The 13120-nt window shown below is 41.6% G+C and overlaps 1 protein-coding gene across 1 annotated transcript in view; it reads left to right on the top strand.

Moving 5' to 3' along the window:
• The first annotated feature begins 8995 nt into the window (after positions 1-8995).
• cdon (cell adhesion associated, oncogene regulated) overlaps positions 8996-13120 on the top strand; it is a 33987-nt gene continuing 29862 nt past the window's right edge. Inside the window, exon 1 of the mRNA XM_042414216.1 lies at positions 8996-9409. The gene's annotated coding sequence lies outside the window, so the exon portion shown is untranslated. The remainder of the gene's footprint in view (positions 9410-13120) is intronic.

Raw genomic sequence — 13120 nt, 5'->3', positions numbered from 1 at the left:
TAATGTTAACTTCCGGTGGATTGTCTGTCTAGTGAACCAGATGTAACCAATTTGTTTTTATTATCTACGGCCTTATGAAGACCCTGTGAGGTTGGAACTGGTTGATGACTGAGTAAATATAGGCTTTTAATAGACTTTTTCTCTGGACATGCTTTACTTTTTATCTTCAAGAGCTCCTTGAAGTTCCCTGGATTCACTACATGTGAAACTGGTTGCGCACTCGGCTTTTGCATTTCTTTTAATTTTTTTTGTGTGTGTGTGTTTTTTTTTGTGTGGATTTGAAATAAAACAATTACTATGAGGTTAAAGGGCTGACTTTTAGCTTTTTTTTTTTTTTTTTAGCTTTTCACTGTTCAACCAAACCGGATGTAAACACCCTCAAATTAAAGCTGAAAGTCAACAATTTAACTCCGTAGTCTTTGTTTTATTTTAAGTCAGATGTGCTGGAGTATAAAGCCAGTTTCTAAATATTGTTCCCTAGCTTCTACTTTTAGATTTCTCGAGCTCCAACACACTAAATGATGCACTGTGGTGGAAAAAAGAAGAGCACCACATGCACGGCTCATAACAAAACAATGAAGGGTGGTCACTGAAAAGTCAGTGTAGAAGTTACTTGGCAGAGAAAAAAAAAAAACATGCTGAATGTGGAATTCAGGCTCAGTTTGTGTTTGAGGAGGTTGTACGACCAGACGGGGTGTGAGTGAAAGAGAGTGTGGTGACCTCTAACAGTGCCATGACTCCGGTCTGGGGGTTTTAAAATCCACACGCCGGGGTCCTGGAATGAACCCACAGCAGACCTCACTTCAGTATAGACAAGGCAGCCCCAATGGGAAACTGATTGTTTATTTAACTACTGTTTTATGGAATACCTAGTGACAGGAAGTCCTTAAAACAGCAGCAGTTACTATTTATATAGTCCCTTTTTGGAGTAAACACTCGTGCGCCCCTCCTCCCTCCAGCAGACACCCTGCCGTTGAGGAATGCACCCATTCACAAGCTGGTGGCCATCTTGGAAGCTTGCCTCTCACTTCCTGTTTCCATGGCTACACTCCAGTGCTACGGGAGATGATAAGCACTCGGAGTCTTGGGTCCTAATCCTCTTCATCTAGCTCATTTTCTACATCACTTCATGCCATTCAGAATGAGCTGGAAAAGCCAGTTAGCCACAACAAGCGTCACATTTTTACGCACATAATCCCTGGATTCACAGACAGAAGCAAATATACACAAAAGAGAAGACGAGAAATGTGGATACATTTTTTTTTTAATCTAAAAGCCGGAAATCCTTCAGTTCCAAGCTGCTTTGATTTGACTGCAGACCTTCAGTGACTACATATGAGAGTTCAGGTTATGCATGGGTCTGGTATACACATGATTGTGTGATACGGGGCAGCTGTATGTTGTATTCTGATCAGCTCCTGCAGCGCTGCACCATAAATCACAAGATCACCATGAACCTGTGGGACCAGAGGAAACATCAGTGTTAAGCAGGAATGATATTTCACTGCACCCTTTTCCTGTTCCACTACTCCCCAGATACCCACTACATCCAACTCCCGGATGTTTTATCATGACAGCTTCACGTCAGTGCTGATTCGCATGGGGATGAAATCTGGAAACCGCTTAAAAATCAGAGTTTGGTGGAAATGATAAAGTGCAGGATTGAGGACTAGCAGAATAGTTTCCATGAGCACTGTACAAAAAAAGGACTGTTAATGTGTCCTGTTACTTTACTCAGTAATCATGTATTTGGATGACAGACTCTTTTGCAAATATTCATAATAATATAAATAGCAGCAGGTGTTACATAGTCCTCTAATGATGAGCCAAACTGTGTGATCCACAGATGTACAAAATTCATACATTTCGTAAAAAATGTCATTATTATAGTTCATCTTTGTGTGGAAATCATTAATTGGATTCATCTGTGTCTTACAGGTTTGGATACACTCAGCTTTTATTTTTTAAAACATTCAACCACTTTAAATCAGAGATGCAAGTCCTTCTTTCCTTCCTTTAACCTAATGCATTTCCAGATCTGTGCAGTTTTTCATTTTGTCATCATTACTTTTTTCATTAAACATGTCAAAGGAATGTAAAGGTTGTAAGAGCACATTATTGCGTTTTTGTTTTGTAACTGATTTACATTTGGTGAAGTCACAAGCAACCGCAATACCGTAACAACCTTTGTGTTAAATTCCTTCGAGTTCGACTTCCTGCCCTCCTTGGTTTGTCTTGGTTTGTCCTTGTCGGCAAAGCGGTAGCTGGGTTTATGTGTATGAACATATATTATTGAGCTGTGGACAACTTAGGCAAAACAGGGACCGTGTGAAAACTGGAGTTTAGACAGTTTTATGTCCTGTACAGTTCTTACAGAGACATGATATCAGACGGGGAAAAGCTTTAAAAATGGTCAGAGGATGTCCAGGGTCATCACCGTGTCAGGAGGGACACTCAGGATTGCTCTACATGGTGAAGCCCAGGGAGATGTGTGAATAAGTGAGATGTTACAGACTGATGAAATTCCCAGAGAGCCTACGATGGATAATGTGATCCTACCACAGTGATGCAGAAACCAGATGGAGAGGGGTGCCTTCAAATTTCTCTTTCTCTCTTTCTTTTACACATCTACAAACACACACACACACACACACACACACACACACAACTACAGCCACATACCCGGACGTACAGAAAGACACGCACACACGCACACACACACACACCTGTCTAAGTCATGAGATATACTGCACCCTTGGGGAAATCTTTTTAGTCTATGTTGTAAAATATTGTGATTTTTCTCACTCTCGTATATTTCTTCGCCCACACAAAGTTTTTCTTGCCTTATAAAAACTTATAAAAAGTTGCAAATAAATGTGCTTGTCTAAGCGTCTTAGAAATAATAATAAAAAAAACAACTACATGTTTGAAATGGTCCTACTCCATGGTAAGACACTCTATGAATATAAAGGCAACAGGGTGTTTTTCATGGCATTTTACCCTCTAAATTTACCCACAACATTCGCTTTCAATTGTATTACATAAAATTGGGTGTCAGATCACTTAAGCTCTGGTATATTGTCCTGCTGACCAATCCACAAACCCTGACTAGCCCAAACAGACGGATGGCACTCCTGTTATCTGGAAGTGCCTTTTAATAGCATTGAGAGGCAGGCGTCCCTCAGGCCCCTGCTGACAGAGTCAACACACCGGAGCGCTGCTTTGCAGGCCATAAACACTCTGTTGACAGTGGTCAGAGGCTTATTATCCTCAGAGCAAAGGGCAGCAAGCTGGATCTACCAACTCCAAACAATCCCAGCCTGTGAATTTGGGACACAAAGCCCTTGTTAGCACCTCTCCTGCCATTTCCCCTCCTTTAAGCTCAATCCAGGCATCATGCAAGGAAATTCAGTATTTGAAATCTGTAAGGTGGAAACTGCTTGTGTTTTACAGCCTCTGCTTGATCATCAAATACTAATCTGGCATCGGCTAAATGTGTTGTAATCTATTGATATTTTTATCAGGGCTGCTATGACTAAGGAAACAGGCCCCGTATCAGTTAAATGTGGGCCAGAGGTCACTGCAGCTTTGTGTGCTTAATGTTTCTGCTGCGACTGCTCTAGGTGAGCAGCTCTCTGAGGCTGCTGTGGCTCAACAGTGTGGAGCTGGCAGCTCTGCACAGATAAGTGAGTATAGACCCCAGGGGGCCAGAGACAGCCGAACCCTCAGTGGATGAGAAGTGTCTGTGCTGTCAGCTTTGGTTCCCAGCGTGGCCTCTCCTCCTCGGTTGCTCCTCCCGCCCCCGCCGAGCCCCTCCCTGGCCCTTTGTGTGTGGACCCTGCTCCCTGTGGACTCGCAGCTCTCCGGCCTTTCACATGCGACTGTGTCCAATCACCCTGCTCACCCCCCTCTGAACCCAGAGCCTCCGTCTCCATCTCCAACCAGCTCCTGACCCTGAGAGGGAGAGAGAGAAAGAGACAGAGAGAGAGAGAGAGAGGGAGAGAGAGAGAGGTTGTTGTCACTTGAAGACCAACCTAAAAGAAAATGAATCACTTATATTAAAGACAATGAGGAAAAAAACTGTTGAATAAGAAACACCATATGAAAGGTCTATAAATTGATTATGGTTATAAATGGTTAGTGCACTATGTATTCATAATTTATAAAGCAGTAATAAGATATTAAGAAAAACAACTTTTGGGTTGGCAAGGTTGTGAAAAGTCCATTTGTCTGGTGCATATCTACTCCTGCCAATCAGGCCTGCAGTTATACATGATAATAAATCATTAATTTCTTAATCTTAACAATCAACCTGTCTCTTAGACCCCATCCCAACTTGGCTGCTTAAAAAAGTCTTACCCTTAGTTAGCACTTCTTAATTAGATATGACCAATCTGTCTTGTACCACAGTCCCTTAAAGTAGCTGCAATTAAACCTCTTCTTAAAAGGCCTACTTTTGATTCAGGCGTTTTATCCAACTATAGACCTATATCTAATCTTCCCTGTCTTTCTAAGATCCTTGAGAAAGCAGTCGCCAATCGGTTGTGTGACTTTCTACAGAACAATAGTTTATTTAAGGATTTTCAGTCAGGATTTAAAGCGCACTATAACACAGAGACAGCAGTGATGAAAGTTACAACGAACCTCCTAATTGCATCAAAGGACTTCTCTCTGTACTTGTCCTGTTAGATCTTAGTGCTGCATTTGACAACACTGACCATCACATCCTAACACAGAGACTGGAACATTTAATTGGAATTAAAGGAACAGCATTAAGCTGGTTTAAGTCCTATTTATCATAACGAATTCAATTTGTACATGTTAAAAATAAATCCTTCATGCACACTAAAGTTAGACTTGGAGTTCCACAAGGTTCTGTGCTTGGATCAATACTATTCACCTTATATATGCTTCCTTTAGGTAATATCATTGGGAAACGCTCCATAAATTTTCATTGCTATGCAGATGATACCAAATTATTTTTTATCAATGAAGCCCGATGAAACCAATCAGGTAACTAAACTTCAAGCATGTCTTAAGGACATAAAGACCTGGATGACCTGCAATTTTCTGCTACTAAACTCAGACAAAACTGAAGTCATTGTGCTTGGCCCTAAACACCTTAGAAACACATTATCTAATGTTATAGCTACTCTAGATGGCATTGCCCTGACCTCCAGCACCACTGTAAGGAATCTGTTATCTTTGATCAGGATATGTCCTTCAACTCCCGCAAAAAACAAATTTCAACTTTCAAGGACTGCCTTTTTTCACCTTCGTAACATTGCAAAATCAGGCACGTCCTGTCTCAAAAACATGCAGAACTCAAAACTACTCCATGCATTTGTTACTTCCATGCTGGATTATTGCAATCTTTATTATCAGGCTGCCCCAACAAGTCTCTAAAGACTCTCCACCTGATCCAGAATGCAGCTGCACGTGTACTGACAAGAACTAGGAAAAGAGATCATATTTCTCCCATATTAGCTTCTCTGCACTGGCTTCCTGTAAAATCCACAATAGAATTTAAAATCCTTCTCCTCACCTACAAAGCCCTTAATGGTCAGGCACCATCATATCTTAAAGAGCTCATAATACCCTATTACCCCACTAGAACTCTGCACTCCCAGAATGCAGGCTTACTGGTGGTTCCCAGAGTCTCCAAAAGTAGAATGGGAGGCAGAGCCTTCAGCTATCAGGCTCCTCTCCTTTGGTACCATCTTCCATTTTGGGTCTGGGAGGCAAAAATCCTCTTGACGTTTATGAGTAGGCTTAAAACTTTCCTTTTTGATAAAGCTTATAGTTAGGGCTGGCTCAGGCTTGCCTTGGACCAGCCCCTAGTTATTCTGCTATTGGCCTAGTCTGCCGGGGGACTTCCCATGATGCACTGAGCTCCTCTCTCCTCCTCTGCCTCTCCATCTGTATACGTTCATGTCCTATTAATACATGTTACTAACTTGGCTTCTTCCCCATAGTTTTTGTGCTTTCTCATCTCACAGGTTTCTATGGATCGTGGTTGCAGACCGCCTGCTGCCATGGTCCTATTTGACACTCACGCCTCCTATTATCATTATTAGTCATATTTCTATTATTATTATAGTTGTTACTGTTATTATTGTTGTTGCTGTGCATCTCTGTGTCTCTCTCTCCTCTCTACCCCTCCCTCTCTCTCTCTCAACCCAACCGGTCAAGGCAGATGGCCGCCCAGGTTCTGTTTGAAATGTCTTCCCGTTAAAAGGGAGTTTTTCCTTGCTGGCATTGCCAAGTGCTTGCTCATGGGGGAATGTTGAGTCTGTAAATTAAAGAGCACAGTCTAGACCTGCTCTGTGTGAAAAGTGTTATGAGATAACATTTGTTGTGATTTGGTGCTATATAAATATAATTTTTTACAACCTGGCAACCCAATGGCTTATTACTACTCTATAAAGTCATAATAATGGATTCATTATATAACTAAAACTCTTTGTTACAACTTATAAAGCCTGTGTACAGTATGCCTTATTGGAAAGCAGTGCTGAAAAGTGACTTGACAGTATGTAGAGAGAAAACAAAGAAGAAAGAAAACCATACTTCACATTGACAGACAGCTGGCACAGTTAGACAAAAGTTAAAAAAGAAAAATATCAGGACTGTCCATTTTCTGTGAGTGAAAACAGTTGAAGCATCCGTCCTTCATCGGGCCCATCTCCACCACCTCCTCCATGTTGTTTTCCCTCTCCTCCTGTGTCAGAGGTTTGCTGGTTTGTTGGCTTTGGCCCTGACCGCCTGAAGGCCCTCACTGGGTCGACCTCGCCTCAGGAGGATTGGATCACACCTTCCATAGGAGTCAGCTGTCAGATGGTGAGCTGCACCTGCTGTCTGAGACAGGGTGGGCCCGCCGCCACTGCCCAGCCAACGCTGGAGCGCATAATTACTACCTCAAAGATGATTACGCTGTTTACTCATGCTCATACACACAACAGATGAGTGTTTCACGCTCACAGCTCCCTCTCCCTCCGCCTTTCTGTGAAGGCGTCTCACCTAGCGATGAGGAAACGGCCAGAGCCAACCAACATTCATCCCATCCAACCAACAGGTCGGATGCCAGAAATGACCCGTAGCTATTAGCTGTTCAAACATCCCCCTCCCACATAACCTCATGTAACCAGTGGGCTTTTGTGTTGTGTTGGTGTGATAGGAAAGACACCGTGACACCAAGATCTTTATATGGCTGACCTCTGTTTATTCTGACAAACAAATAGGGAAACAGAACCTCTATGTTAATTCTACTGCCCACTCCAGCTCCTATAAAATAAATATACAAAATGGGAGTTAACTTAGTTGGCAGCAACTTTAAGCTAGCAGCACTCACTCTTAAAACAACTATTTTTAAGTGCCAGTTCACTTAAATCAATATATTGACAGGTGAAGACAGACATTATAACTGGAAACAAAAATACAAACAAAAAAATATGAGAAATAATGGGATGGATTAGAATAATGAATGGGCCAAAAAGAAATGACACCCACCTCTCCCACAGGGGAATTGTACAAAAAGGGGAGAGGGGAAGGGGCAAAAGGAATTTATAGTAGGGCCCACAGAAGAAGAAATGAAGGAGGAGGGGCTCTGAACTTCAACACATATACATTCTGGAGTTTGGAGGTCCTCCCGGTCAAAAATAAACTGTAACCAGATAGATTTGTATAATTATAACAACAAGAGAACAAGAGATAAAAGCACAAATAACCCCATTACACTTGATTCAATTCAACGGGCCCCGTGAAAGCTGGTTTAATCTACAAAGCACGGTGTAGTCTCTATGAAAAAAGAGAACCGCTTTTATGGCTTTGAGGCAATGTTGCAATTTAGGATGTTTGTACAGTTACATTGATTCAACTATTAGTCTGAAGCAGAGGTATATTTACTCTCAGCTAATGAAGCTTTAAATATTAACAGTATTAACTGAGTGTGTCGATACTTGACTGTTTTATTCTGTTCTTGTTAATTAAAACAATAAGTAAAACCGTGTAAGCACTTACATTCAGGCTTGTAGTTTATAATGAACAATTTTTCATCCTCCCCCTTTGTACGCTGACACAGATTTTCATGACATTAATACTTTGTGCTCGTGTCAAACTGATATCAGATGTAAAGATTAGAAATTTGTTTTATTCACATCTGCGGTTAGTTTTCTCATGATTAAAAGCCTCACTACCTTAATAGTAGATCACAAATAAAACCTTGTTATTTCATCCCATCACATGGCTGCTGAAAATAACAACCATCAGTAAATGGTAGCTCTAAAGGTGAAATATTTCTTTACAGTCTACATTTGCTCAATGATAACACTTTGATTATTGAAAATTTGATTTTTTTCTAGATTTGTTTGTCCAAAGTGTCAAAGTGTTGAGCCGTTTCACACACGAGTGCATAAGACATCTAAAGTGACTGGATGCCATTTTTATATTAGTTTGCACTGACTGGGTTTAAAATTAATTTATTATTAATTTTACGTATTTTTTTAAGGTGTGACCATGTTGGAAAAAAGTGTTAACATGTTATCCCTTGCATTCATTATTCTTTGTTGAGTCATAAATAGAAAAAAAAACTACAATAAAACAAACAAAAACAACTTTTAGTTTCAAGATGCATTCATGCGTTACTATGATTTAATATATTCCTACATCATCGAATAAGCATTGAACCAGGGGCCGACAGTGTTCAGGTCCTGATCACAATAAGTCACACAGGTGTGCGCAGAAGAGGAAGACGGAAGTTTTTTTTCTCTTTGGATTGTAAAACTTCTTAATGCAGTCTATACGGGCAACACCCCCCACCCCTCTCTCTCTCTCTCTCTCTCTTGCCCCCCCCCCCCCTCTGTAGGAGCCGTATTGAACTGTGGGGCTGGGACATTCCTGGTTTGACGACCAGCCTCACCGCTGCCATGATTTGCTGAGCAACTCGACACTGGCTTCAAAGATGCGTATGTAGAGGAGGCAGCGGCAGAGACGGAGACCGAGACCTGAGGGAGAAGAAGTATACAATAGCGGAGTTAGACAGACAGACAGACAGAGAGAAAGTGTGTGTGTGTGAATGAGAAAGAGAGAGACAGAGCACAACACCGGGACGTAACGCTTTAATTCAGAAACACGGACTTCCCAAAAGAAAACTCTCCGACCACCTCAGCTCGAGTTTAGACCAGGGGGGAGTTGTCGCACCTTGGCCCCGAAGACTGCGCTGCTCCGCGGGTCTGAAAACTCTCTTTCACCCCTCTCACTCTTCACGTCCGGCTGTTTTCATGTTCCTCCCGTCGTCTCGCACTTTGAGCCCGGGTGTAATGGAGGGCCCCGTACGGATTTGCCACCAGAAGAATGCGTTTTGCTGCTAATTCAACCGACAGCTCGCAGCTTTTGCCCTCCTGCAAGAGAGGTAAGGACGGACGGAGGGGAGGCAGAGGGGAGTCCCGGCCCGGCTGGCTGCCTGGCTGGCTGGCTGGCTGGTTGGTTGACTGGCTTGGAGAGAGGTTGGGGGGGGAAGGCAGGCAAGCTTGGGCTTCTCTGCATGGAAAAAGTGACGTTCAAAGAAGCAGGGATATCCTCAGTGCTGGTTAAATCGGTTTCTGAAACATAATAGTGACTTCTAAACTTTGTATTGTGGTGAAAAGTGGAGACCAGCGACCAGTATACATGCGCCGTCTGTGTGGCAGACTGGTAAACGGGGGGCGCCCGTGTCCGGAGATTAATATTATGTGTGTATCTATGAATTAAGTGTACACATTACAGGCTATATCTACAATAACTTGAATACTAGGCTGCATACTGTAACTCTATGTCCTCACTTTCATTTGTTACAACTGCTCCATACAATGACAACACCTACACCAATTTTTTCTAGATTAGTTTGTTTAAAGTGTCAGAAAATGTTGTATTATAGTTTGGCTTCAAGCTCCATCTTTTTGAAATTATAATCCGCAGACAGATTAAGTAAATCTTCAGCGTTTTTGTGTGAAACCATGCTGTGTATTTTTTGCTATAATACACCTAAAAGCATTCAGAATAGCATTAGGCTATTATTCAGCTGTTATCTTTATGCATTCTGACACAGCTCAGCTCGGTTGTCTCTGAGGTGAATGACACACAAGAAAATGCCTAAATATTTGTTTGGTAAACAGCTTTGGCAGCTCTGGAAGGCAACGCTTCACTGCACATCCCAGTTGAAAACAGATGGCCTGGGGGCTGTATTTCTACTTTGGAAGATGAAAGAACATTTTTAGAAATAGCAAATATATGTCCCTCAGTTGACACATTGGTGTCATGGTCATAAAAGTTGAAAATGGACCGGGGGATATGTGAAACATTACTTTGTTCTAAAGTTGTACTTTTATTATGGATCCACTTCAGGATCCAGTGCTCTGCCACATTTACCACTGTGCAGAAACACGGAGGTTTAGACTAATATTTGAAGTTGTATTTTTTTCTCTCTCCGAAGACAGAGAAGCAGTATTGTCCCCCTGAGGGTGTCATAAATGTTGGTTTGGTAAATCCGTGTTAGCACTGCTTTGATTTGGCAAGTGCACGAATCACTGTGCATAAAAGAAACTGTACATGCCTGCTCAAATGGAAGTTGCCACTGTTTACCGTTGAGGAATGTGCTTTTATCTGATTTTTCGACATGACATGAAATTTTTTAGTCAAGTTACACAAATGATAAGACTACTAGAGGTTAAGGGGGAATCTTTCGAAAGAGAAAGTGCAGATGTGTGAGTGTAGTCTGATCAAGATCATCAAACAGCCTCTGCTTTGTTCTTACTGACTGTGTTTCATTCATTTCTACAGTGTCTTCCTCTTCCTCCAATCTTTTCCAATCTTTTCCATGTGGGAAATATTTTGAAAGCAACAACAACAACAACAACAACAACAAAAAAGTTAGATTATTCAAAAAATTTGCTCAGTTAAAGCTCAGGACTGAGTTTGCGAGTGTCTGCAAGGGCTGATTTTACTCAAGTCATGCAGTGTTGTGATCTGCTCTGCTGCACTTCAGGCACTTTGGGGGATAGCATCATTTTTGAACCATACACAGACTTTTTGTCATTTTAAGATAAGTCCACATTGTTAAATTAGAATTTTCTTCATTCCAATACAAATAAGTGAAGTCAGTTGTGTCATTTGTTGCACAAATAAATAACACACCATCCATTCATATATAAATGTAAGATGCGACATAAATATTGAGAATCATAAATATTCTCTCAGTTATAATCCAAGATGAGGTTTTTGCTTGTGTGTATCTGAAAAGAAATAAAAAAGAAAGACAGAGTAAAAGTGACAGTAACGATGTGGCTCCAGAAACAAGTTTTTTTTTTCTCTCTCTCAAAGTAATTTCCTCTGTCTGCTCTTCACCCCTATCATCAGCGCTTCACAGGGATTTTTGTTACATAGGGGTAACTCTCAGAAAACTGAACACTTAAAAGTTATTGAGAACAAAGTCTTGAATCCCTCTCAAATGCATGACATCCAGTCAGTGGGACACACATGGCTGCTCCCAGATAAAACACTTTTCAAGTTCAAACAGTCGCTCGTGCATTGTTGCGTCAGTGGGGGACAAGAAGACACTTCCGATGGCTTTCAAATCCTTTCACCGCTCCCCGATATTGGGTGAGCTTTTGACAGGGGCGAGAGAGAGAGATTTGCTCTTTGTGCTGACGCTGCTCACTTTAAAGGACAAAAGTTTTTGATACCGAGTCTGTTCCAGGAGTTTTTTTTTTTTTTGTACTAAGGTGTTGTAATTTGTTTTTTGTGGCCGCTTTCCTTCAACCTGCCTCATTTTAACTTAATTCACTCAGTGATTTCCCACAATTCCTAGAATAACTTTCACCCCTCGCCCTGTGTGTGTGTGTGTGTGTGTGTGCTGTTGGCTGCAATGCATTCTGGCTCTGAGGTCTGTGGAGAAACTGGTCTCTTTGCCTCTCCAGCACTGGTTGGTGCAAAAAATATCGAGTTAGACACAAGTTCTTCTTCTTTGATTCAGTAGGACTGACATCCAGATAAGATGCTTACAGTTATGGTTTAGATTGCAGAAAGATGCCTCGCCGTTGAACTCTTTTCTTGCATCAGATTGTCTACAGTATGCTTTTTTTTTTTTTCATAGAACATTTTTATAAAAAAAAATCTCTTTTGAACACCAAAACAGATCCAGAAGTCCAAGCTCCATTACCAATAGATGTTGTATTTCAAGCTGAACGGATGCATTAAGTATTTTTAGTAGAACAGACCACGTTGTTAATGTGTGGGATTTTCCCCTCGCTAACTACGTATCGGGAATGTGATTGAATCTGACAGCGACAGAGACTCAGAGTCATTCTTTTGTTTTCACAGTGTGTTTTTGTGACTCGTAGGGAAATTAATAAACCATTAGTGGCCCGACTCTTATCAGACAGACTCGAACAAAGCACAACGATGTCATTAAGTGTGCTCGAATAATGTTTGAGCCATTAGAGTGCTCGCTAATGATAAACACATGTTGCTGTAGGAGAGCTATGTTAAGTGGGCAATTTGAATGTAAGCATGTGTAATGATACCAGCCCCTGCACTCATAATGGCTCTGATGCAGTATTATAATCACACAAGCACTTACACTCCAACAATGACAAATGGATGTCGAATCGTAGCAGTTGGAAGTAGGTCTATCTGTGGACTCTCAGTGCTCTACACGACACACCTACCTCACTCTCCGACACGCCTACTCGGTTTAGGTTTAGGCACGAGGAGTGAGATGGTTAGGGTTAGGGTAAGAACATCGCAGGGGGGGGGGCGGGGGTGGGGGGGTGTCGTGTAGTGAAGTGGGTGTGTCGTCTGTGTCTGCAAGACTGCAATTAGACCGTTCTCAGCAGTTGAGGTAATGTGTGGGTTTCCATAGTAACGATGATGATTCACTTAAGGTGAAATCCAGGAAGTTGGTGAAGAGTGAAGAGTGAAAATCTTTGTCGGCATGAAAAAGAAGCAGATTTTTAGTTAGGACTGATATGATAAGTCGATTAGTGGATTGAGAGAAACATTTAATAAGCAATAACGTCATTTATAAAGGAAAAACTGCCAAATATTTGCTAGTTTCAGCTCCTCAAATGTGAGCTGCTTTTCTCTG

Source organism: Thunnus maccoyii, chromosome 6 (assembly GCF_910596095.1).
Source record: "Thunnus maccoyii chromosome 6, fThuMac1.1, whole genome shotgun sequence".
In the NCBI taxonomy this organism is placed as follows: Eukaryota; Metazoa; Chordata; class Actinopteri; order Scombriformes; family Scombridae; genus Thunnus; species Thunnus maccoyii.
The sequence above is the reverse complement of the archived record's forward strand: the minus strand, read 5'-3'. Positions and strand labels throughout refer to the sequence as shown.